This window comes from Somniosus microcephalus, chromosome 9, assembly GCF_052327205.1.
Source record: "Somniosus microcephalus isolate GS21.2 chromosome 9, FLI_Smic_1.0, whole genome shotgun sequence".
Taxonomy (NCBI): Eukaryota; Metazoa; Chordata; class Chondrichthyes; order Squaliformes; family Somniosidae; genus Somniosus; species Somniosus microcephalus.
Window position 1 is genome coordinate 214,470,202 of NC_140995.1, and position 15,886 is coordinate 214,486,087.

At 46.8% G+C, this 15,886-nt stretch overlaps 1 protein-coding gene across 1 annotated transcript in view; it reads left to right on the plus strand.

The window, feature by feature from the left end:
* The window catches only part of fbln7 (fibulin 7), a 73,652-nt gene that overhangs the window by 429 nt on the left and 57,337 nt on the right, over positions 1-15,886 (plus strand). The gene's annotated exons all lie outside the window — the stretch shown is intronic.

Genomic DNA, 15,886 nt, shown 5'->3' on the forward strand with positions numbered 1-15,886 from the left:
GGCCAATATAGAGCGGTTCAAAGGCCTCGGATATAAACACTGCTGGTCCTGTTAGCTCTGCAATAATCCGATTTATAGGAATGCTTGTGAGCTTCAGAGAAGAGCTGGCTGTTGCAACTAAACCTCAAATGCTGAAGATGCCAATGTGAGTTAGTTTTGAATGTGTGTGTGTGTATATATAGTACACAGCTACAATAGGGGTACGGTAGCATAGCGGTTATCTGATCATTCTCACACTGCTGTTTGTGGGAGCTTGCTGTGCGCAATTGGCTGCCACGTTTCCCACATTGGCTGTAAAGCACTTTGGGACATCCTGGGGTCGTGAAAGGCGCTATAGAAATGCAAGTCTTTCGTTTTTATGTTGCTGGACTAGTAATCCCGAGGCCTGGACTAATGATCCGGAGACGTGAGTTCAAATCCCACCCCGGCAACTGGGGAATTTAAATTCAGTTAGTTCAATAAATCTGGAATAAAAAGCTCGTATCAGTAATGGTGACCATGAAACTACCGGATTGTCATAAAAACCCATCTGGTTCACTAATGCCCTTTAGGGAAGGAAATCTGCCGTCCTTACCTGGTCTGGCCTATAAGTGACTCCAGACCCAGAGCAATGTGGTTGACTCTTAACTGCCCTCTGAAATGACCTAGCAAGCCATTCAGTTATACCAAACCCCGACAAAGAAGTATATTAATAATAAAGCCGGACGGACCACCCGGCATCGACCTAGGCACCGGACACGACAAAGGCGCACCCAGCCTAGTCGACTCGGCAAATTCCTCCTCACTATCATCTGGGGACTTGTGTCAAAATTGGGAGAGCTGTCCCACAGACTAGTCAAGAAACAGCCTGACATAGTCATACTCACAGAATCATACCTTCCAGACTCTTCCATCTCCATCCCTGGGTATGTCCTGTCCCACCAGTAGGACAGACTCAATAGAGGTGCTGACATGGTGGGGAGTGGCCCTGGGAGTTCTCAACATTGACTCCGGACCCCATGAAGTCTCATGGCATGAGGTCAAACATGGACAAGGAAACCTCCTGCTGATTACCACCTACCGCCCTCCCTCAGCTGATGAATCAGTGCTCTTCCATGTTGAACACCACTTGGGAGAAGCACTGAGGGTAGGAAGGGCACAGAATGTACTCTGGGTGGAGGACTTCAATGTCCATCACCAAGAGTGGCTCGGTAACACCACTACTGACCGAGTTGGTCGATTCCTGAAGGACATAGCTGCCAGACTGGGCCTGCGACAGGTGGTGAGAGAACCAACATGAGGGAAAAACCTACTTGACTAATCCTCAGCAGTCTACCTGTCGCAGATGTATCTGTCCATGGAGTGACCACTGCACAGTCCTTGTGGAGACAAAGTCCCGTCTTCACACTGAGGACACCCTCCATCGTGTTGTGTGGCACAACCACTGTGCTAAATGGGATAGATTCAGAACAGATCTAGCTGCTCAAACTGGGCATCCATGAAGGTGCTGTGGGCCATCAGCAGCAGCAGAATTGTATTCCACCACAATCTGTGACCTCATGCCCTGGCATATCCCTCACCCTACCATTACCATCAAGCCAGGGGACCAACCCTGGTTCAATGAGGAATGTAGAAGAGCATGCCAGGAGCAGCACCAGGTGTACCTAAAAATGAGGTGCCAACCTGGTGAAGCTGCAACACAGGATACATGCATGCTAAAAAGTAGAAGCAGCATACTATAGACAGGGCTAAGTGACCCCACAACCAATGGATTAGATCAAAGCTCTGCAGTCCTACCACATTCAGTCATGAATGGTGGTGGACCATTAAACAACTAACGGGAGGAGGAGGCTCCATGAACATCTCCATCCTCAATGATGGTGGAGCCCAGCATGTGAGTTCAAAAGACAAGGCAGAAGCATTTGCAACCATCTTCAGCCAGAAGTGCCGAGTGGATGATCCATATCAGCCTCCCCCTGAAGTCCCCACCATCACAGATGCCAGTCTTCAGCCAATTCAATTCACTCCATGTGATATCAAGAAACTGCTGAGCACATTAGATACAACAAATGCTATGGGCCCCAACAACATCCCAGCTGTCATGCTGAAGACTTGTGCTCCAGAACAAACCATGCCTCTAGCCAAGCTGTTCCAGTACAGCTACAGCACTGGCATCTATTCAACAAAGTGGACAATTGCCCAGGTATGTCCTGTCCACAAAATGCAGGACAAATCCAATCCAGCCAATTACTGCCCCATCAGTCTACGCTCAATCATCAGCAAAGTGATAGAAGGTGTCATCGACAGTGCTATCAAACGGCACTTACTCACCAATAACTGCTCACCGATGCTTAGTTTGTGTTCTGCCAGGACCACTCGGCTTCAGACCTCATTACAGCCTTGGTCCAAACATGGACATAAGAGTTGAATTCCAGAAGTGAGTTGACTGCCCTTGACATCAAGGCAGCGTTTGTCTGAGTGTGGCATCAAGAAGCCCGAGTAAAATTGAAGTCAATGGAAACTGGGGGGGGGGGGGGGCGGGTGGGGGGGGGAAGGGTCCACTGGCTGGAGTCGTACCTAGTACAAAGGAAGATGGCTGTGGTTGTTGGAGGCCAATCATCTCAGCCCCAGGACATCACTGCAGGTGTTCCTCAGAGCAGTGTCCTAAGCCCAAACATCTTCAGTTACTTCATCAATGACCTTCCCTCCATCATAAGGTCAGAAGTGGGGATGTTCGCTGATGATTGCACAGTGTTCAGCTCCAACTACTCAGTTACTGAAACAGTCTGTGCCCGCATGCAGCAAGACCTGGACAACATTCAGGCTTGGGCTGATAAGTGGCAAGTAATATTCGCGCCACACAAGTGCCAGGCAATGACTGTCTCCAATAAGCGAGAGTCTAACCACCGCCCCTTGACTTTCAACAGCTTTACCATCATCGAATCCCCCACCATCAACATCCTGGGGGTCACCATTGACCAGAAATTTAACTGGACCAGACACATAAATACTGTGGCTACAAGAGCAGGTCAGAGGTTGGATATTCTGCGGCGAGTGACTCACCACCTGTCTCCCCAAAACCTTTCCACCATCTACAAGGCACAAATCAGGAGTGTGATGGAATACTCTCCACTTACCTGGATGAGTGCAGCTCCAACAACACTCAAGAAGCTCGACACTATTGAGGACAAAGCAGCCCGCTTGGTTGGCACCTCATCCACCACCTTAAACATTCACTCCTTCCACTAATGGCGTACCATGGTTGCAGTGTGTACCATCTACAGGATGCACTACAGCAACTCGCCAAGGCTTCTTCAACAGCACCTCCCAAACACACGACCTCTACCGCCTAGAAGGACAAGGGCAGCAGGCGCATGGGAACACCAACACCTTCAAGTTCCCTTCCAAGTCACACACCATCCTGACTTGGACATATGTCATTGTTCCTTCATCATTACTCGGTCAAATTCCTGGAACTCTCTACCTAACAGCACTGTGGGAGAACTTTCACCACACGGACTGCAATGGTTCAAGAAGAAGGTTCACCACCACCCTTTCAAAGGCAACTAGGGATGGGCAATAAATGCCGGTCTTTCCTGGAGGTGGTGGTGTTCCCATGCGCCTGCTGCCCATGTCCTTCTAGTTGGTGGAGGTCGCAGGTTTGGGAGGTGCTGTCAAAGAAGCCTTGGCGACTTTCTGCAGTGCATCCTGTAGATGGTTGCACACTGCAGCCACAGTGTGCTGGAGGTAGAGGGAGTGGATGTTTAAGACAGTGGCTGAGGACACCTCAGTTTGCACTTTTGCTGGAAATATTCTTTCCTCATCTTCCACAGGCCGGCTTTAATTCTTTTTTTTCTGTTCCTTTGACAGGTTCTTCCTGACTCAGATCGCCTGAACACTTTTTTATCAGCAGGTTTCTTCCTGTTCTCTCTTTCTCTTCTAGGAACATAGGAACAGGAGTAGGTCATTCAGCCCCTCGAACCTGTTCCTCCATTCAATAAGATCATGGCTGATCTGTGACCAAGCTCTTCATACCCGCCTTTGCCCCACATCCCTTAATACCCTGGTTATCAGAAATCTATCAATCTCAGATTTTAAATTAATAATTGACCCAGCATCAACTGTCATTTGTGGAGGAGAGTTCCAGACTGCTACCATTCTTTGTGTGTAGAAGTGTTTCCTAACGTCACTCCTGAAAGATCTTGTTCTAATTTTTAGGCTCTATCCCCTAGTCCTAGATTCCCCAACCAGTGGAAATAGTTTATCTCTATCTACCCTATCAGTTCCTCTTAATATCTTGAAAACTATGATCAAATTGTTGTTTAATCTTCTAATTTCTAGGAAATACTGTGGTGTATGTGCCTTTAAGAGCCCCTGTGTACTGTAATGCCGGTAGTGGCCACTCGGGCTATATAAGCCTGTATAGTGTCTTGTAACTTTTAGTTCACCTCCAGACTTTGTTCAGTAAACACCTGTTAAACCAACTCCTGCATTCCGTGTCTCCATTAACACACGGACACAACAGTGGCGACGAATTGGAAACGGACTTACCTGCAATTCGGCAGCACCTCAAGGAGATCGATTCCTCAGACGAAGGTCGAACAAAAAAAAAGAAAGAAAACTGTGGTTTCACCAGCTAGCCGGGCTAGTGGCAGGTACTGCAATAATCCTCCCTGGTTGGCGGGCTGGGGCTCGATCGGCTGGCTCTGCAGCGGGGCCGAGCAGCGAAGGCGGAGGCAAACAGAGACGGAGGGTGGAAGCACTCAGGAGACGGCCAGCGCTGCAAAGCAGGTCGGGGTTCGGACCAAGCAGAGGGAGGGAAAAGTCCCAGAGAGTCCGGCGGGAACAAGTCTCCGACTATTAAAAATATCTGTATAAATAAAAACCGCAGAGAACAGCGTTGTCAGCAGCGGCAGCGGTGGGAAAGCGCGGGAGGCGCCTTTTTTTTTCGGCAGGAAAGAAAGGAAAGCGCGGGAGGCGTCATTTTTTTTCAGGATGCCTAAGACTGGCAATATATTTACTGCTTTCGATAGTGATGTAGAGGATTGGACCACATATGTGGAAAGAGTGGAGGTATATTGCACAGCGAATGAAATAAAGGATGATAAAAAGGCATCGGTACTTCTAAATCTAATGGGCGCAAGGACATACAGGCTGTTATGAAACTTAATCACTCCAGCCAAACCGATGGACAAGAATTTTAAGGAGATTGTTGATACCCTACACTGCCAATTCAGGGCAGGACTGGCAGATTCTCTACGAGACAAATTCGTCTGTGGTCTCCTAAGTGAAGGAACACAAAAAAGGCTACTTTCTGAGAAAGATTTGACACTGGACAAGGCTTTCAGTGTGGCTGTATCATACGAAGCAGCAGCAAGAGGAGCTGCAGAGATACAGCAAAAGCCACAGGACTTCGGCACCCATGAAATGACACAGGGTTTCGACAGATGTTATCGCTGCGGCAGATCCACCCATTACCAGAGGGACTGCTGGTTCAAGGACAAAGCATGCAGGCAATGCGGAAAGATGGGACACATTACACGTGTATGCCGATCTGGAAACAAAAAATCCACTGACAGAAAAAAAATCAATAAGGAAAAGTACAGAAAGGTACAAATGATGACGGACAGTAGCTCCGAAGACCAGAAGAGCGATAGCGACTCCGGAAACAAGAGACTAAGCTCTCTCAAATTACATAATGTAATTGCCAAAGAAGATTACCAGACCATTTGGGTTACCCTCATGATAGCGGGGTCCCCAGTTAAAATGGAGCTAGATACAGGATCAGCTCTGACCGTCATAAGTCGACGGGATTACGAGCGGCTATTTCCGCATATGCCTTTGAAAGACACATCCATTATCTTGAAAACATATACGGGGCAGAAAGTATACCCCAGAGGGAAAATAAGGGTGCCTGTTGTATACAACAGCAAGGAAATACAGGAGTTGTATTTATACGTTCTGCAAGATGGTGGTCCACCGCTGTTGGGACGTGAATAGATCAGGAAGATACGTTTAGACTGGCACTCCATTCAGGCACTGATGGTGACCAGTGAAAAAAAAAAATGATGACGACTTCAAACCTGAACGATTAAAAGACATCTTGGCCAACGCCAAAGAAGTGTTTCAACAGGAACTATGGACCTTGAAAGGCGTCACCGCCTCAATAAAAGTGGAAGATGCGGCAATTCCCAAGTTTTTTAAGGCAAGGCCGGTGCCATACGCAATTCGTCCAGCAGTCGAGGCAGAGCTGGAGAATTTGGAAAAGGCAGGCGTGTTATCCAAGATAGATTGGAGCGAGTGGGCAACACCCATCGTCCCGGTCATGAAGAAAACGTTGAATAATGATAAACCTGAAGAACAGAGAAAAATTCGCATCTGTGGGGACTTCAAGTGACTGTAAACCCGGTCATTCACACGGTACAGTATCCTCTTCCGAGGATAGAAGATATTTTCGCCTCACTATCCGGAGGGAAATGTTTCACCAAAATTGACTTGGCACAGGCATATCTACAGATGGAGGTTGAGGAGGCCTCTAAAAAGTATCTCACGATAAACACACACAAAGGCCTGTACCAGTACAATCGACTGGTTTTCGGAGTAGCATCAGCTCCAGCTATCTGGCAAAGAGCTATGGAGCAAGTCCTGCAAGGGATTCCGGGGACTCAATGCGACCTAGACGACATCCTTGTAACAGGAGAAAACGACAACGAGCACCTTGCCAATTTGGAGCAGGTGCTCACTAGGCTGAGAGAACGGGGCCTACGAGCAAATCGCCCCAAGTGCAAATTTTTCCAGAAACAAATATCATATTGTGGCCACATAATTAACGAAGAAGGGTTGCATAAGTCACCTGAAAAATTGAAGCGGTCATAAAAGCCCCAGCACCTGAAAATGTCTCACAACTAAGGTCGTTCCTGGGATTGATAAATTACTATCATAAATTTTTACCGAACTTGTCAACTGTTCTGCACCCTCTTAACGAACTGCTACAAACAGGAGTAATTTGGAAATGGAGCGAAGACTGTAAACGTGCCTTCCATAAATATAAAGGCTTGATCACGTCCAAGGAAGTTTTGGCTCATTACCACCCATCACTGCCAATCAGACTGGCGTGCGATGCATCCCCTTACGGCGTAGGAGCAGTATTATCGCATAGATTCCCTAATGGCTCGGAGCGGCCGATAGCTTTTGCATCACGCTCATTGAACTCAGCTGAGCGTAACTATGCCCAGATTGACAGGGAAGCACTCAGCCTGGTGTGGGGAGTGAAGAAATTCAACCATTACCTACACGGACAAAAATTTACCTTGTTGACTGACCATCAACCCCTCGTCTCCATATTCAACCCTAAAAAGGGCGTTCCCATTATGACAGCGCAAAGGCTACAGAGGTGGTCCCTTTTCCTAGGAGCACACCAATATGACATAGAATACAAAGGATCAAAACAGCATGGAAATGCTGACGGTTTATCGCGTCTACCGTTGCCAACGATAGAAGAGGCACCTACAGTGGACCCAGTGGAAATGTTCCACTCAACCATAGTGGAATGTCTACCAGTAACAAATTCTACCATTGAAAAGGAAACGAGAAATGACCCGACTCTCTCACGAGTCTACGATTTAACTGTGAAGGGATGGCCAGCACATGGCGAACCACTGTTGCCAGCATTCTCGCAAAGAAGAGAACAGCTGTCAGTGAGCCGAGGAACCTTGATGTGTGGATCCAGAGTGGTGATTCCACCCAAACTCCAGGATAAAGTTCTAAAGGAGCTTCACGAGGGGCATCTGGGTGGAGTGAAAATGAAGAACCTAGCCAAAGCGTTTGTGTGGTGGCCAGGTATCGATGGAGACATCGAAGAAATGACCAAGGGCTGTCTAGAATGCCAGAAGGCCCAAAACGCCCCACCACAAGCCCCTCTACATCCATGGGAGTGGCCCTCATCTCCATGGCAAAGGGTACACATCGACTTTGCTGGTCCATTTATGGACTCGATGTTCTTAATCGCGGTTGATGCACACTCCAAGTGGCCGGCGGTAATAAAGATGTCCTCCACCACCACGGAAAAAACCATCACAGTATTAAGGACCATATTTGCCAGGAATGGGCTGCCTGAACAGATCTGTTCTGATAATGGACCAAAATTTGTGTCCGAAGAATTCAGGAAGTTCTTAAAAAACAATGGGGTTAAGCACTACACGTCCGCCCCATACCATCCCACCACCAATGGATTGGCTGAAAGGTATGTCCAGACCTTCAAGAAGGCCATAAAGGCCATGGGTAATGAAGACATAAATCTACAGCATAAGGTAGATAACTTCTTGTTTGCATACAGGAATGCAACACATGTGGTTACAAACCAAACTCCCGCCATGATGTTTTTCAATAGAAGACTAAGATGCCGGCTGGATTTGATCAAGCCAAACATCAGAAGAGACGTAGAGAACCAGCAATTTCAAGGCATGAATGAAAGGCCAACTAGAACCATCCAGATAGGTCAACAAGTTTTGGCCCGGGACTACCGTACCGAGAAATGGCAGCCTGGAACTATTTGCACATGACTAGGACCGTTGATGTATACCGTGGACATTGGAGAAAGCATAATAAGGCGCCATGCTGACCAGATCATAGAGTCATCCAAAAAGGGACAACCTACACCACCACTCTATACGCCTAATGATGAAGCAGAGATACCCATAGTATCTACCTCTGATCCGGTAATACTGGAACCAGATGAACCCGACACTGGCATTCAAGCCGAATCGACCTTGCCAAAAGAACCTACTACACCACCGAAAACTACTACACCACTGAGGCGTTATCCGGACCGAGTCAGGAAGCCTCCAGAGAGACTGACTTATAATTGATTAACTGCAGCAAATGTGTAGATTATTGTTCTTGTACACATGTTAATAACAATTACTTAAAATATTATGTACTGGTTGTCTAAAAGGGGAGGAATTGTGGTGTATGTGCCTTTAAGAGCCCCTGTGTACTGTAATGCCAGTAGTGGCCACTCGGGCTATATAAGCCTGTATAGTGTCTTGTATCTTTTAGTTCACCTCCAGACTTTGTTCTGTAAACACCTGTTAAACCAACTCCTGCATTCCGTGTCTCCATTAACACACGGACACAACAAATACAACCCTAATTTGTGTAATCTCTCCTCGTAACATAAGCCCTTGGAGTCCAGGTATCATTCTGGTAAATCTACACTGCACTTCCACCAAGGCCAATATATCCTTCCTAAAGTGTGGTACCCAGAACTGAACATAGTGCTCCAGGGCTTTGTATAGCTGTGGCATGACTTCTAACCCCTTGTTTTCCAGCCCTCTAGATATAAAGACCAGCATTCCATTAGCCTTTTTGATTATTTTTTGTACCTGTCCATGACCTGTTGATGATCTACATACATGGACCCCCAAGTCTCTTTAACCGCCACTGCTTCTAGCCTTTCACCATTTAGAAAGTACTCTAATCTATACTTTTTAGGTCCAAAGGACCTTACACTTGCCTATATTGAAATCCATTTACCACAGTTTTGCCCATTCACTTAATCGGTTAATATCGCTTTGTAATTTTATGCTTCTTTTTACTTTTCTTCTCTCTGCTTTCCATATTCCACCCCCAATTTCTCCCCTCCTCTACTGAAGATGTTAGCTCATGAGGGAATACCTTATCGACTATTGTCCTTTAAGTCGCCCGAGTACAAGCCTGGGCAGTATGTAGCATCAGGCTATTTTACTGTGCGGGACAACACACGCAAGCTCGATCCTGTCTTCGAGCAATATACACACATGCGCACTTCCTAGCCGGGACAAGTGGAAAGCATTGAAGTGGGGGAAACCTGGCTGTATTTCCTCTCCTCAGTCTGGTGGTACTGAGACCAACCTGGCTGAAATCCGTTAACTCAGCACAGACCAGGTACTGAACCTGGGTGCTTCCTAGTCCATATGACTGAAGACCATATGCGTTGAGGACACCCATTTTTCCACCTTCTGACCAGTCTCAGAATGTCCACCCCTTGTGTGGTAACCTTTCTGTTCTCTTTTGTCCCCTTCTCCTGCTCCCTCTGTTGCTCCTCATATTCCCCATTCCTCAAGGTCCCACCGTTTCCACCTGCTGGTCGCACGCAATCATTTTGTATTTTTGTATCATTCCATTACTGTCCATTCTTATAGGGATGCTGTTTTGTCGCCTGTCTCCTTTCAAATGCACTTGATCAACCCCTGACCTTACACCCCTATCAGCGAGCTCTCAACATCATCACTTCAGCTGACGTCAAACTAAAGGAACCCAATTAATCACTGCTTTTCTGTTCCTGAATGTAAACATTAACAATTTGCTTAATTTTTTATTTTCAATTGCCAATTTTTCATTTGCAAGTCCTCCACCATATTCCTTCACCACTTAAAAGGAACCGTATAGGGAGTGTGTTAGATCAGAATGGATTTCAATCCAGCCCAGGCAAACGGGTCAAAACTCTTCTCTCTAATAGCTGCCAGGTGTCTTATAAAATTAGTTTCAGAGCGTTTCAACCCATCAGCCCACAGCACTGACTTGTCAGCAAATCTGCTTGGCGCAGACTCGATGGGCAGAATGGCCTCCTTCTGTGCTGTACTATTCTATGATTCTATGAATTGACATTAATTCAGGAATCCTGAAAGCTAAAAAGACCATAAAGATAAACAACCTGGGAAACTCTGGTGCTTTAGTCAGATGTTGTTTTATAACGCTTCTGTGAAGCGCCTTGGGATGTTTTACTACTTTAAAGGCGCTATATAAATACAAGTTGTTGTTGTAGTGGCTACGGTACTGAGACTGGAGTTTAACTGTATTCTCAGAGCAATTTACAGTATGTTAATAATGGTAAATGGAGTTGAGTCCGTCTTACTGAAATCTACCCTGGGTTTACCAGTATAAATTGCCTGAATTACATATTCTAAGTTGGCACTAATCAGCGCCAGCCCCTAGTCCCATAGCAGCCATGTGCCAGTGTAAACTGCTGGCAAACTTGCTGCTGGATTTTGTCAGCATCTGATGCCACATCCTGCCCTGTACAGACAACCCACTGTCCTGTCAACCGCATCCTTCCTGCCATCTATTCTTGCTGTTGATATGGAATGGCATTAAAAACAGCCTGTGCAAATACATGTGAGACAGAGGCAATGGTCATTTTTTCCCCTTCAGGTGGTTTTCTTTCTGCCCCACAGAAAGACTCCCAGAAAACACAGAGGCTGCTGTGTTAATCAGTCCTCCAAAAAAGAATTGGAAAAACGTCTGGTGATGAACTGAGATGAGCAAATTCTCCATGAGATACGTGTAGATCTTCTGCTGTTGGAGCTGGGGTTGGGGAACCGGGGAGTATTGTTGATTGAGAAGGCAGCAGGTCAGGATTGAGGAGTTGATATTTGAGGATAGATAAACATTCTGGAGTTTCACCTGATCACTTTTATGAATCTGGGAGTAATTGTGCCGAATTAATTCCACAGAAGGTTAACCTGCTGTGGTGCAGTCCATGATTGGGCAGATTGTAAGTGGGCTGTGGAAGGAATGGGCGCGATGGGTCAAATGGCCTTTCTACGTTTCAGCAGAAATTTCTCTCACTTTTATTACACGCCTGGAGACCTCAGGTTGAAGATCGCTCCTTGTTAGGCTGGGTGGTAACCTCACTGACAAAGAAAACCCTGGGGGAAGAGATGCAACGTTAAACCAGCCTGAGAGCTGCCCACAGCCATATGGGCCTGGTACAGTTTATAGATGCATCTTTGGGATCTGGCGGCTCCCAAGTTAGTCTGAAGTTGTGGCTTCTGATGTTTCCTACAGAGGAGCACAGGATACTCCCCGTCAATGGCAGCTCTGCCAGGGAAGGACCGTCTTCATGAGGATAATAAAATAAGTATCTTTACCAAAACAACAGGCAAAATTCTGATGACTATTTTATTTTTTTCGATTAAATTGTTAAATTAAATAGTACTCTTCTTAATGTGTGTGCTTGCATTTACATAGTGCTTTTAATGTAGATAAACATCCCAAGGTGCTGCACAAAGGTCTAATCAGACAAAAATGGGTCCCGCCAGAGAAAGAGATATTAGGATGGGGGGGTGACCAAAAGCTTGGTCAAAGAGGTGGGTTTTCAGCGCATGGAGCCCAGGCAGGTAAAGGCATAGCTTCCAATGGTGGGGCAAATGGGAAGGGGATGAATAAAATGCCAGAGTCAGAGTAACGGAGAGTTCGGGTAGGGAAGAGGCTGTAGGGCTGGAGGAGGATACATAGAGAGGGAGAAGAAAGTCATAAATGGATTTAAACACAAGGATGAGAATATTAAATTGGAGGTAAAAACAGAAAAGGCTGGAACAAAATTTGCAGATGCAGGTCAGGCAGTTCTGACGAAGGGTCATCGACCTGAAACGTTAACTCGGTCTCTCTCTCCACAGATGCTGCCTGACCTGCTGAGTGTCTCCAGCATCTTCTGTTTTTATTTCAGATTTCCAGCATCCGCATATTTTGCTTTTAAATTGGAGGACTGGGAGCCAATGTAGGTAGACAAGGACAAGAGTGATGGGTGAGCGGGACTTGATACAGGATAGGACATGGGCAGCTGAAGTTTACAAAGAGTGCAGGATTTGAGGGAGGCCGGCCAGCAGTGTATTGGAGCAACTAAGGCTGGAGGTGGCAAAGATATGGAATAGGGTTTCAGTGACAGGTGGGCTGAGTTAGGGTAGGAGGCAAGTATATGATGGAGGTGGAGATGGAGGTCAGCGGCGGTCTTTGCAATGGAGAGGATATGGGGTCAGAAGCTGAGCTCGGGAATCTGATGTTGCGAATAGTCCAGTTCAACCTGAGTCAGTGGCCTGGGAGGGGGTTGGAATTTGTGACAAGGGTACAGAAGTTCTGGTTGGGGGCCTAAGATGATGGCTTTGTTCCCAATGTTTAACTGGAGGAAATTAAGGCTTATCTAAGACTGGGTATTGGACAAGCAGTCTGACAACAGAGAGGCAGTGGAGGGGTCAAGAGCAATGTTCCCGTTAAACTGCGCGGCCCTGCAACGCTCTGGAGCTCCCGCGCAGCCGGCTCACCGGCTTTTAAATGGGAAAAACCGTGCATGTGTGGTATTATGAATGGGCTGCGCAGCCCCTTAAAGGGCCCGCGCACCCCAAAAAAATTAAAGGGAACATTAGTCAAGAGAGGTGGTGGAGAAGAAGAATTGGGTGTCATCAGCTTACATGTGGAAGTTGATCCTATGGGGGTGATTTTCATTCAGAAGTCGAGAAGGAGGCGGGACTACAACTTTCGGGCCAATCCACGCGATTTTAACTTGATTGATCAGCAGGCTCAGCAGGCCAATTAAGGACCACCCGGCAACAGGTGACATCACAGACTGAAATTTCATCTGTCAAGAGCTTTTGACAGATGAAATATCAGCGTTTCACAGCTGTTTCAAGCTGTCAAGCACTGACAGTCTTATTTCTAACCTGAGTCCTTCTACACAGACTCAGTTAGAAATCTCACCGGCACAGAAAGCTGCAGGCTGTCACTTTTGACAGATCGCAGCCATTCTTCTTTCTGTGCCGGTTAGATGATGGACTCCCGAAACCTAGAGGAAGGAAGGCTGTAAAGATAAGTACAGGTAATTTAAACTTCTTTACACACTTTAGACACACCAAACACACTTACCTTTGCACTCATGCACCCATCACTCACCTGAACACCGACATCTAGGACCCCAGCTGTTCACAATGGCCCTGAAATTAGATCGGGGGCTTGCCGCGTGTGCAAGCCCCCGATCTGCACTCACCCTGCACGCCGACATCTGAAGCCCGGGCCTGCTTGCATTTCCTTTCACAGGCCCGGTTCAGCTGTCGGCGCGATGTGCTAACCAGATCCAGCGGCGTAGTTAGTGCGATGTGCCGGCTGGGATCAGGTGAGCACTGTGCAGCCAATCAGGGGAGGGGAAACTCATTCATGAGTTTGACAGTAAGAGCTGTCAAACTCATGAAAAGTATGGGCTGCCAAAACACTACTTTAACTTTAAATAAAAATTTAAAAAACATCCCACTGATTATAATAACTATAAATAAGTTTGAAAAAATGTTTTAAACAATTAATCAATTTTTTGAAAAAAATAAATTTTTAAAAAATAGGGTCTAAAACTAAACTTACCATCCTGTAAATTCTTGAAAAATAACAAACCTGTGGAAAAAAAATTTCTACATTGTACTAAAAACCCACTTACCTGAAAAACGAAATACTTACGCCTTGTTTTTCCATGCGTATAGACCGGAGGCCTTTACACGCGCGCAACACTGAAAATAAAAAGGAATTTTACTGCGCACGCGCTGCCTGTGCAGTCGCGCGCGTTCTGCCTCTGAACCCCTTCGTTCAGAGGGCAGGAAATGCCGGTTTTCCCCGCATACGCTGTGCATGCTGAAAACCGGCATTTCCTCCGGCCAGACGCATGAGTACCCCGACCGTACTCACACGTTGGGACAGGAATTACTGGCCCAAAATATATTAATGATCTGGACGAGGGAATTGGATGTAGTATCTCCAAATTTGCAGATGACACAAAGCTGGGAGGGAAGGTATGCTGTGAGGAGGATGTCGTGAAACTCCAGTATGGTTTGGACAGGTTGGGTGATTGGGCAGAAACATGGCAAATGCACTATAATGTAGATAAATGTGAGGTTATCCACTTCGGTGGCAAAAACAGGAAGGCAGATTATTATTTGAATGGCAATAGATTGTGAGAAGGGGAAGTGCAAAGAGACCTGGGTGTTCTTGTGCACCAGTCGCTGAAGGTATGTATGCAGGTGCAGCAGGCGGTTAAGAAGGCAAATGGTATGTTGGCCTTCGTAGCAAGAGGGTTCGAGTACAGGAACAAGGATGTCTTGCTGCAGTTGTACAGGGCCTTGGTGAGACCGCACCTTGAGTATTGTGTGCAGTTTTGGTCGCCTTATCTGAGGAAGGATGTTCTTGCCATGGAAGGAGTGCAGCGAAGATTCACCAGGCTGATACCTGGGATGGCAGGAATGACGTATGAGGAGAGATTGTGTCGATTGGGCTTATACTCACTGGAGTTTAGAAGATTGAGAGGGGATCTCATCGAAACATATAAAATTCTATCAGGCCTGGACAGACTAGATGCAGGAAGGATGTTCCCGATGGCCAGGGAGTACAGAACCAGGGGTCATAGTCTAAGGATAAGGGGTAAGCCATTTAGGACAGAGATGAGGAGGAATTTCTTCACCCAGAGAGTGGTAAACCTGTGGAATTCTCTGCCACAGAGGGCGGTGGAGGCCAGTTCATTAAATATATTCAAGAAGGAGTTGGATATATTTCTTAAGACTAAAGGGATCAAGGGATATGGGGAGAAGGCAGGGACAGGGTACTGAATTTGGATGATCAGCCATGATCTCATTGAATGGCGGAGCAGGCTCGAGGGGCCGAATGGCCTACTCCTGCTCCTATTTTCTATGGTTCTATGTTTCTATCTCGACCCCTCCAAGTCCTTCAACCCGACGGCCCGACTCCTCTAACTTGGCGTGGTTTGGAGCCATCGGGAATCCCACAGTTCAAGCTTTAAAATAGGGATTAGGCTAAAAACTGCCTGTTAACTACCTGTTAATTGGCACTAATCCCTTCCCGCCTCGGGTAGGCGGGTCCCAGTGCGGGGCGGGTATCCGCCTCCTTTGAAACTTACATGGAGGCGGGTTGGGGGCGAGATGGTGTCGGGACCCCCGAATTCGGGACTTTAACCCCCCGCACGCCTCCAATCCTGACTCCACGGGTCAATGAAAATCGACCTCTATGTCTTTGAATGATGTCACCTGGGCCACCATATAGGTGAGGAAGAGGAGGGGGCTAAGGATAGATCCTTGGAGGACTCTAGAGGTAATATTTTAGG